The sequence below is a fragment of the Cherax quadricarinatus genome, chromosome 65, assembly GCF_038502225.1.
Source record: "Cherax quadricarinatus isolate ZL_2023a chromosome 65, ASM3850222v1, whole genome shotgun sequence".
Classification (NCBI taxonomy): Eukaryota; Metazoa; Arthropoda; class Malacostraca; order Decapoda; family Parastacidae; genus Cherax; species Cherax quadricarinatus.
In genome coordinates this window covers 3,668,143-3,679,706 of record NC_091356.1, presented here as the reverse complement: position 1 = coordinate 3,679,706, position 11,564 = coordinate 3,668,143, and the positions used below count along the sequence as shown (strand labels likewise).

Below are 11,564 nucleotides of genomic sequence, written 5' to 3'. Positions count from 1 at the left end.
TAAAACTTCGCGTTTTGGCATTTGAGTCATGGAAGGAAAATATTGTATTTAGGATGCTTAGGGATTGTTTTTAATATTAATGTTTAGTTAGCACTTACATAAATCACAGGATACATGAGGTGCTATCAAAAAGTTCCAAGACTCTGATTTTCACACTCTTCGTGGATGAAATATGACAGTGGCGCATTATTATTATTATAATCAAAAAAGAAGCGCTAAGCCACAAGGACTATACAGCGACAGTGGCGCAGGATACACTGCACGGTAGAGTTCTCTGTGATGAACTATAGCGAGTTTCAGTGCTGTCGGTCGTTCCACTGAGGTTAGACAAACACTTTGTTGTGGTAGCATACTGTTGCAATTTTTTGTGTAGTATAATGGAATCTTTGAGTGGGGATTGTTCATCAGGAATTTGTTCCAACAGGGCAGACAGCTAAACTCATTTTTTTGCATCATGATTCCGAGACATTTGAGGTTCGAAGCTCTTTAACCAGAGGGCTTTTTAAGTAGGAAGAAGAACAAGAGTAGGTAAGGATCGAATGTGGAAAAGGGGTCAGTGGGGGTGAGGAAAGGGTAATAAAGATAAGTGACCTTACTACTTTGGCACATATTAATAAATGTGTGTGTATGTGTTGGGTTTATTCATGATATTTATATGATGAGGTACACCACACCACCCATCAGAGGTACATATGTATGCAACTTGCATACAGGCATGACAGTGATTTAGTACAGAAAGCAAGGTGTTCACGTTAGTTGCAAGGAACTTGTTGGAGCTGGCGGTCGGATGATCTGGTCCTGCACAGTGTCCTGCCATAGGAGGTTTTCAGATGTTATTTGGTTTTATGTAAGGCATCCACAAGAAGGGAGATTTTATTTAACTTGAACACAGATTGGCTCAGGTGTTAACCTGGATCGCTCAGGATCTTTGGTCTTGGGAAGCCCTCCTTGTGGATGAAACGTGGGACTCTTTGTTGGAGGGACGTCCTGTGGGTGGTACAGGGAGATGTACTGATGATGTAGTGATTGGTGTTAGTTGGTTGGGATGGGTTTTCTCTGATATGTAGAGTTCATGCATGGCATATAGTTGTCTCTTTTTTTTTTAGTTTGTTCAGCCTGACAGTTACTGCATTGATCTCCTGTTGGGTACGCATATCTTCCATTCTGATTCATTCCCTCAGCCTGGTGCCTGTAATAAAGCGAAGTTCCTTGTTCTGTACACTTCATAACTGTAACACGATCTTTTTCGTTGTTAGTGACATGGATACACAAGGATATTCAAGCATAGGTCTTATCATCCTCTTGTATAGGTGCCTCTTGATATGAGAGGGGAGCCTGATTAAACCTGTATAGCTGACTACATGTGTTGTAGAGTGTAGTAATCTGTTCATATATTCCTCTTCCGTATTTTAATTACTTATAAGTTTCTTAGATGAGGAGAGGTGCCATAATAATCTGTTAACAACTGTCTGTGGTTCTCCAGCTATAAATTGCGTTATCACCATGTATTATCTACCAGATATGATAAAGGCTGTTGTGCAAGTGAAATGTATCCTTAATAAAGTTCCCAAGTGTTGCATCTTGTGATTTTATAAAATATAAGTTATTAATATTTCCATACCATGAATACATTACAAGACATACCTTGCATAAAGCAGTAGTCTCACCATAGTGCTGCAATATTCCAATGTTGTTTAAGTAAAGTTGCCAATAATTGCAATTTGTCTTTATTACATATTCTTATATTAACTTTTACATGAATGAGAAAGCCTGGGCATGAGAAGAACCTACCTAGCATAGACCAGTAGGTCTTCTGTGGTGCTCATCCATTATTTCGTTTCGTTCTGCAAAACTTAAGGAAAAAATGGTGCCAAATGTCCCTAAATGTACTCAGAGAGAGTGACATCACTCCTGCTACTCCCCTCCACCCTGCCAACACCTCTAAATAGCTACGTCACTGTTTTATATATTTCTGGTCAGTAATGTAGGCAATTTAGGTTGGTGAGGTGGTTTGGACATGTAGAGAGAATGGAGCAAAACAGAATGAGTTCGAGAGTGTATAAATCTGTAGTGGAGGGAAGGAGGGTTCGGGGTCGGCCTAGGAAGGATTGGAGGGAGGGGGTAAAGGTTTTGTTTGCGAGGGGCTTGGACTTCCAGCAAGCGCATTTGATAGGAGTGAATGGAGACAAATGGGTTTTAATACTTAAAGTGCTGTTGGAGTTTGAGCAAAGTAACATTTATGAAGGGATTCAGGGAAACCGGCAGGCCGGACTTGAGTCCTGGAGATGGGAAGTACAGTGCCTGCACTCTGAAGGAGGGGTGTTAATGTTGCAGTTTTATAATTATAGTGTAAAGCATCCCTCTGACAAGACAGTGATGGAGTGAATGATGATGGAAGTTTTTCTTTTTCGGGCCACCCTGCCTTGGTGGGAATCGGCCGATGTGTTAATAAATATTTTTTCCGTATAAAACATCTCCAGTGTCATAAATCGATGAACATTTGTTTAAACACAATGAAAAAGTCCTAATTCCTCTTAGTCACTATATATCTGCATTACTAATCCTAAGTATCAACTCAGAAAATTACTAATTGGTGGATCCGGAGTTTACCTGGAGAGAGTTCCGGGGGTCAACGCCCCCGCGGCCCGGTCTGTGACCAGGCCTCATGGTGGATCAGAGCCTGATTAAGCACGCTGTTACTGCCGGCTGCACGCAATCCAACGTACGAGCCACAGCCCGGCTGGTCAGGTACCGACTTTAGATGCCCAGCCCTTCTAGGGCTGGGTAGGTGCCTGAGCCAGAGCATGAAGCTCACAAGATTGCCATTTCCATTAGGCCCCTTGGGTCGGGGATGGCAGACCAGAGAGGCCTATTTCTCCCTACGAGCCCTGTGAGGGCGGGGAATGCGGTTAGGCTCCTCCCATGGCAGACATTAGTCTGAGATACTCCCAAGAAAGGAAGCCAAAGCCGGGCCACCACTTGGAAAAGGCCCGGGCCGGGAGAGTTCCGGGGAATCAAGAAGAAGAAGAAGAATAGGTATTTTGTGACAGTGGTACTGAATGTGAAGGGAGCGAGTATGAAGATGAAGATGAAAGTACTACTCCACCAACCCGAAAACACAACAAAAGTAAAGTTGCAACCAATTTGGTGACATTCACAAAAGAATCAACGAGTAAAGCCGCCAAGATATGCAAACAGTTGTCATTTGATGACAGTGACATTCCTACACCAAGTCGAGCAGCAATTTACAAGTCAATATACAAAGAGGCTGCTAAACTGAAAGAGGAAATGACTGAAAAAATACAAATGGAAGAATGGTCTTTACATTTCGATGGAAAGTGCATTGAGGAAAATGAGTACCAGGTAATAGTACTTAAAAATGAAAGAACCGAAGAAAACTGGATGCACTGCATTTGAAAGATGGCGAGGCTGAAACTATCGCTGAAGGAAAGACAAAAGTTATTGATGAATACAACTTATGGAATGCAATAAAGATGATCATTGCTGATACAACAAACATTAACACAGGGAAATAGAGTGGAGCTGTTGTTAAACTGCAACGAATGTTCTCAAAGAAAGGGATTAGCAAACCACAGTTTATCAGTTGTCAGCATCACGTTCTGGACAGGCTTCTCCGCTTGGTAATGGATAAAAATCTTGGTGCTAAAACCAGTTCTCCAAACATCAAATACCCATTTGTATCCCAAGTACTGAAGAATTATGAGGAACTAAAGGCACAGTTTGTTAGTGGAACAGAAGAAATCCTCCATAAATCAAGATGGAGAGATGATCTAACACGAGTGTTTAGATTCTTTGAAGAAAGAGGGCACTTTCGTTTGATTAACTTTCAGAAAATTCCAAACATCAGCTATACAAGGTGGAATTCAAGAGCCATTCTAGCTATTCTCTCATTCATTCTTATACCTATAAGACGGAAGACTTTGGAGAAGATATACAGATTCATTTCATACACCTGGACAGATTATTGGTTTATTGGTCAGATGTACTATGAAAATGACTTCAAAAAATTGTCAGGAAATATTAAAACCTTACAAAAAAGCACTGAACTCATTGAAAAAATCACTGGCAACAGGAGCCGTCCGCACTCAATATACCAAGAAGTAATCAGTGTACTGAACGTGCAATCAAAGTTATGCAGTAACTGTATGCTGCTGCAGAAACAAAAACAAACCGCAACTTCGGTTTATTTTAAGCAATAAGTAGTAATATATGTACAAACATGATATCAATGATACTTTAATCTGCTTAATTTGTTACTAATATCACTTGCAATATGCATTCAAGTTATTTGTTTTTGTTACTTTTTTTTTCATTTAGGGGTGACATTTTTTAAAAAGATATTGAAATGAAAGGTCATTGCTTTAAGACAAAAGTTCATCTGATTAAGGTACAGGAATATTACGTTGTAAAAATGTTATAACCCTAGTAGGCATACATTAGACGTTTAGAAACATATCAAACATTAGGGTGGCCCGTGGCCTCGTAGGGAAAGCTCTCGCTTCACACGCAGAGTCCGGGTTTGATTCCCGACAGGGATGGAAATATTGGGCGTGTTTCCTTACACCTGTTGACCATGTTCACTCATCAGCATAATTGGTACTTGGGTAATAGTACATTGGTGTGGGTTGCATCCTGGGACAAAATTGACCTAATTTGCCCGAAATGCTCTGCATAACAAGCGGCTTTCTATGTAGTAGTATGTCATTGACGTCAACTAGGCCTGTATACCTTGTACATGTACCTGTAGAAATAAAGATATTGTTATATTATATTATTATGTATATAAACAAACATATAAAGGAAGGCTTCGTAATGCTGGTGAGGGGTTCTTGCTCCCCCAAAAATTTGACTTATTCTTCCCTGCCTTTGATCGACCCTGATTACTTTCCATTCCTATGGTGCTGCATGAACTCTAAGGGTTTAGGGCTTTCTCTAAATAAAATAATAAATGTGCAAATCCGCATGTTAAAATACAAATTTATGTGTTTGAAAAGAACCAGACCACAGGTTTCAAGCTTCTATCATTTCATTTAATGTATTTTCCAGTATACACAATATTCTGCATCTTACAGTGTATATATTCTGCTTTTACTATGCAAAATTGTTCAAGCAAAGAGAATCCTATTAAAGCAATTTATTGATTCATTTTGTACCTGATACTCTCAGTTTGAATATTGGACATAACAGGAGACCACTTTTAGTTTGAACATTGGACATAACAGGAGACCACTTTTAGTTTGAACATTAGACATAACAGGAGACCACTAATTTTATACGAAAATTAACTGTGCTGCTGTATTTAATCTGCTAAATTAATGATCGCCATTATAATGTATGTTAATCCTTACAAAACAATACAGGGTCATCCTAAATTATTTAACATGAATAAAATAAAGATTTTTGTGAAGTGACTATTGAACTTCGAGAACTTAGAGTAAACTATTTTGAATTCTGGGATTGTTTGTTATAATGATATTTAGCAATATAGGTAACTCAGCAAGCTGGATAGCACAAAGTTTTCACTACAGTAATATTTATATATTAATGTGTCCTTGGATAACTGTGGTGGCGGCGCCAGCAATGCTCACTCGTTCATTATCCAATATTTTCACCTTCACTTCACCGCCACGTTCAGAACATTGCCAAACTGTGATAAAAGAAAGTTTGATTTTACTTTCAATATACCATTAATATATTTCATACGTTTTGCATATTATAATTTCTGTTAATTCATTATGAGTTCTCTTGCTAAAGGAAAAATGTAATAAAGAGATTTATTGCTCAACTTCTTTTTTTCAGTGAAAATTATGAGCATATAATCAAGTTATAATTTACTCAGAACAAGTGCTTAAGAAAATAATTTATACATAGTGTGAGAAAAAGAGTAAATGATGGAAAATGAGTTAATAATAAGAGAGATACTCACAGTTGAGCTCCTTCCTTCCCAGTTGACCAGCCCAGTATGGTGCCAGCACAGTGTGGGCGGAACCTGTCAACACAGTCACCAGCATAACAGATGCTTCAACGTAATTCTACAAGAGATCACTTGAAATGTTTTGCAGAACAGATGACACTCACTCTTCTCACAATAACAGTTGTTCATATGCTGTGTTGAATTACTTACGTTGCTGGCAATATATATTAACTTTTTGCCTCTGTTTTCATAAGATTATTTTGCCAGTCAAAGGTAAACCAGTATAATAAATAAAATCTGATTATGTAACAACAGAAACTTTAGAAATGTTTAAATTCCGTTATAGTTATTTTATTTAGGTAATTTTTGTAATTTCATTCACATATATTATTAAATAATAAGCATTACTTTACTATTCTTAAATATTAATGATAGAGGTGAGATTAAATTTATCCTGATAAGGGAAAAAAAAAAACATTATTATAGTTGTATCAAACAATGAAAAAAGTGTTATCATAACGAACAAGTTTGTATCATTTAACATCAGTTTGCTTAGATCAATATTTTCTTACACGTGGCCATTTATGTCACACGATGCAACACTCATGGTGCTATAATTTTCTTAACAGTAATTTTACAAGAGTAGCTTTTTGTCACATAGATAATGAAAGAGACTCGATGCAAGCGCCGCCCCTCAGGGTATGTACGACGTGTACTGACGTGGTGAACGGTCTTGGATGGGAGAGTTTATTTGGAGGAATCGTAATGTGACGCTGAGTAATCCAGTGATATACCTTTCTATAACAATCACAGTATCTGAACACTCCTCTAAATACTATACCTCTCATGTCTTACTTGTATAATCAGTCAGGGCAATGAAAGTGAAGTGAAAGAAAATATACAGATTATAGATGGCGCATCTTCCTTTGTCCCAACTGGATGAACTTCTATACACTCAATTATTTCTAGTTGTTCCATCCCTAATATCACCTCAGTGAAAACAGGTGATCTTTGATATTTTCGGACGCCTGGGCATTATTTTTTATGTATTTGTAACGGACAACGGCTGTAGAACATAATACAATTTCAAGGTAAGTTGTGTGATCACTTACTGTAGTGTTATTTTAAAGATCGCTGCTATATTATTAAACCTCACTTAACATTAAATTATAACATCCTCTCTTCTGTTCATCAAGAATGAACCTATACAGTCCATCTTTGTTTACTCAAGTTAAATGCAGAGCATAATTTATTACACTTATTAAGTGATTATCTTCAGTTAGAGGCCTAACTTGTGAAAATTCTTCTGGAGACGCAATTTTGAGGGTAGAGGCACTAAGAAAGGATGTAGCAGCCATTAGTCAATTCTGGGGTTGAGTTGATCCTAGTATTTGTCTATTATTTCCTACTGTAACATTGTAACTATTTTTTTTATATATCTGTCGTTTTTAGTGTAGCAGAATTGAACTCTGAAATACACAAAATGCATAATAAATTTCCTTGTCAGAAGTAAAAATAATTTGTTAGACGTATAACTTGTTTATTGCTAATTTATCAAGAAGAACTAGGAGTTGTAGTTCAACACTCATAAGAAACCCATAAATTAATTTTCAATTCTTTCATACATTTTGAAGAATCACGTAGAATTCATACAAACTCAATTGTAAAGAAATCTGAATAGAGATTTCTTCGCCATCACTACGACAAGGTTCTAGATGCACTAGAAGACAAAAAAATACAGATGTAATATATACAGACTTTGCAAAAGCCTTCAACAAGTGTGACCATGGCGTAATAGGGCACAAAATGCGTCCTAAAGGAATAACAGGAAAAGTTGGTAGATGGATCTATAATTTCCTCACAAACAGAACACAGAGAGTAGTAGTCAACAGAGTAAAGTCTGAGGCGGCTACGGTGAAAAGCTCTGTTCCACAAGGCACAGTACTCGCTCCCATCTTGTTCCTCATCCTCATATCCGACATAGACAAGGATGTCAGCCACAGCACCGTGTCTTCCTTTGCAGATGACACCCGAATCTGCATGACAGTGTCTTCCATTGCAGACACTGCAAGGCTCCCGGCAGACATCAACCAAATCTTTCAGTGGGATGCAGAAAACAATATGAAGTTCAACGATGAGAAATTTTAATTACTCCGATATGGTAAACATGAAGAAATTAAAACTTCATCAGAGTACAAAACAAATTCTGGCCACAAAATAGAGCGAAAAACCAACGTAAAAGACCTGGGAGTGATCATGTCAGAGGATCTCACCTTCAAGGACCATAACATTGTATCAATTGCATCTGCTAGAAAAATGACAGGATGGATATTGAGAACCTTCAAAACCAGGGATGCCAACCCCATGATGACACTCTTCAGGTAGCTTGTTCTATCTAGGCTGGAATATTGCTGCACACTAATAGCACCTTTCAAGGCAGGTGAAATTGTTGATCTAGAAAATGTACAGAAAACCTTCACGGCGCGCATAACGGAGATAAAACACCTCAATTACTGGGAGCGCTTGAAGTTCCTGAACCTGTACTCCCTGGAACGCAGGCGGGAGAGATACATGATCATATACACCTGGAAATCCTAGAGGGACTAGTACCGAACTTGCACACAAAAATCACCCACAACGAAAGCAAAAGACTCGGCAGACGATGCAACATCCCCCCAATGAAAAGCAGGGGTGTCACTAGCACGTTAAGAGACAATACAATAAGTAAGTGTCAAGGGTCCGAGACTGTTCAACTGCCTTCCGGCATACATAAGGGAGATTACCAATAGATCCTTAGATCCTTGGCTGTCTTAAAGCAGGCACTGGACAAACACCTAAAGTCGGTACCTGACCAGCCTGGCTGTGGCTCATACGTTGGATTGCGTGCAGCCAGCAGTAACAGTCTGGTTGATCAGGCTCTGATCCACCAGGAGGCCTGGTCACAGACTGGACCGCGGGGGCGTTGACCCCCGGAACTCTCTCTCCAGGTAAACTCCAGGTAAACAAACCTCATCTGTCCTGTGAAGTTTACCTGGAGAGGGTTTCTGGGGTCCTGTGAAGTTTACCTGGAGAGGGTTTCCGGGGTCCTGTGAAGTTTTCCTGGAGAGGGTTTCCGGGGTCCTGTGAAGTTTACCTGGAGAGGGTTTCCGGGTTCCTGTGAAGTTTACCTGGAGAGGGTCTCCAGGGTCCTGTGAAGTTTACCTGAAGAGGGTTTCCGGGTTCCTGTGAAGTTTACCTGGAGAGGGTTTCCAGGGTCAACGTCACCGCGGCCCGGTTTGAGACCAAGCCTCGTGCTTGATTAGGGTCTGATCAACCAGGCTGTTACTGCTGGCTGCAGGTAAACCGACGTACGAAACACAGCCCGGCTGATCAGGTACTGACTTTAGCTGCCTGTCCAGCGCCTTTTTAAAGACAGGGGTCTTTTGGTAATCCTCTTTATGTATGCTGGGAGGCATTTGAACAGTCTTGGGCCCTTGACACTTACTGTGTTGTCTCTTAGTATACTCGTGGCACCACATGCATCATTCTCGTCTGCATTTCAGGGAATACAAATAAAAGAACTTCTACCATTACCAGTAATTTAGGTGCTTTATCGTACTTATGTGTGCCGTGAAAGTTCTCTATACAGTCTTAAGGTCAGTACTTTCGCCTAGAGAAAACAAGTGATTTGAAGAGAATCATAATGGATTTGGTGTCCCTAGATATGAAGGTTCTCATTATCCATCCTCTCATTTTTCTAGCAGATGAGGTAGAATCATCATCGTGGTCTTTGAAGGTGAGATCCTCAGACATTATCACTCTCAGGTCCTTCACTTTAGTTTTACACTCTATTTTGTGGTTAGAATTTGTTTTATACCCTGATACAGTTTTAATTTCAAGTTGTCCTTATCTAAGTAGTTGAAATTTCTCTTCATTGAACTTCATATTATTTTGAGTGGCCCATTTGAAGATTTGGTTGATGTCCGCATGGAGTCTTGCGGTGTCTTCGATGGAGGTCACTGTCATGGTAATCTGGGTGTCATCCGCAAAGAAAGACACAGAGCTATGGCTTACATCTCTGTCTATGTCAGATATGAGGATGAGGAACAGGATTGGAGCGAGTACTATGCCTTGTGGAACAGAGCTTTTTGTGTTATATTTCTTAGGAAGTCATAGATCCATCTACCAACTTTTCCTGTTACTCCTTTGACACGCATTTTGTTGCGTTATTGCACCATGGTCGCACATGTTGAAGGCTTATGCAAAGTCTGAGTATAATTCATAAGCATTTTGTGTATCTTCTAAAGCATCCAGGACCTTGTTATAGTGGTCCAATAGCTGGGTCAGGCAGGAGCGACCTGCTCTAAACCCGGGTTGCCCTGGGTTGTGTAAGTGATGGGTATCTAGGTGGTTGGCGATCTTGCTTCTTAGAACCCTTTCAAAGATTCTTTTGATATGGAATGTTAGCGCTATCGATCTGTAGTTATTTGCTGCCACTTTTGCAAAGTGGGGCTATGTCTGTTGTTTTAAGTGACTGAGATGACTCCTGTGTCCATGATCCCTCTCCATAGAATACTGAAGGGGCTTCTTGCAGTTCTTGATGAACACGGAGTTCCACGAGTCCGGGCATGGAGCAGAGTGAATGGGAATGTCATTTATCGCCTTTTCGAAGTCTTTTGGTGTTGGGATATCAGACATTTTTGAAATGACCAAATTTTGAGTCTCGGTCATTAAAAAATTCATTTAGATTATCGACCCCTAGTCTGGTTAACGGCTCACTGACTCGTACTGGGATTTTAGAATCTTATTTCTTTACTGTCATCTGTGTAAGTCCCATCTCGTCTAAGCAGGACTCCAATACTGGATGCTGTTTTCGCTTTATATTTTGCATAAGAGAAGAATTACTTTGAGTTTCTTACAGTTTCATTGATGGCTTTAAGTTCCTCCTGAGATTCTTGTCTCCAGTAAGAGTCCCTAAGCTGAAGTTCGATATTTGCTATTTCTCTGACCAGTTCCTCCCTTCGTATTTCAGATAAACTGGCCCCTCTCAGCAGCTCAGACACTTCACAATTGCCTGTATAGGGAGCGTATCTCTCTTTCTAGTTTACATCTTTGTTTTTCTTAATGGAATGTGCCTTGAGGAGACCTCTGGTGCCACAAAGTTAATTTTTCCTATGCAAAGATTCTGATCCGTGTTGTTTAAGATATCTTCCCAGCTTGTTTCATTTACGATATGGTTGACATGTTCCCAGTATATGCTTTTGTTATTGAAGCTGAATTTTGTGAAAACATCCTCATAACTGATCACATTTTGCTGGTCAGGAGTCTTGTGCATACATGTCTGTACATCCATTATGATGTGATCTGAGTGCATTGTCTTCAATACGGTTATATTAAGTATCAGATCGTAGTTGTTAGTGAAGATGAGGTTCACTGTAAGTAGTACTGAAGGCGGCTCAGTGGCTTCTTCTACAGAGGGCTCATTCCTGAGTGGCTCCTCCTGAAAAGGGCTGCGGCTGAGTGGCTCCTTTTCCTGAGGGGCTCCCTTTCCTGAGCAGACTCCTTTTCACACCTATATGCTAATGACCTTGACCTCGCTCTCGAGACCACCTCACCCTCGAGACCACCTCGCCCTCGAGACCACCTCGCC

General features: G+C 39.9%; 1 long non-coding RNA gene across 1 annotated transcript; it reads right to left on the bottom strand.

The window, feature by feature from the left end:
- Nucleotides 1-1,711: 1,711 nt before the first annotated feature.
- LOC138854632 (uncharacterized) lies at nucleotides 1,712-7,173 on the bottom strand. Its single transcript, XR_011393827.1, has 2 exons — nucleotides 5,948-7,173; nucleotides 1,712-5,668 (listed from the first exon to the last, which is right to left on the bottom strand). It is a non-coding gene; the product is annotated as an uncharacterized lncRNA (long non-coding RNA).
- Nucleotides 7,174-11,564: the final 4,391 nt, after the last annotated feature.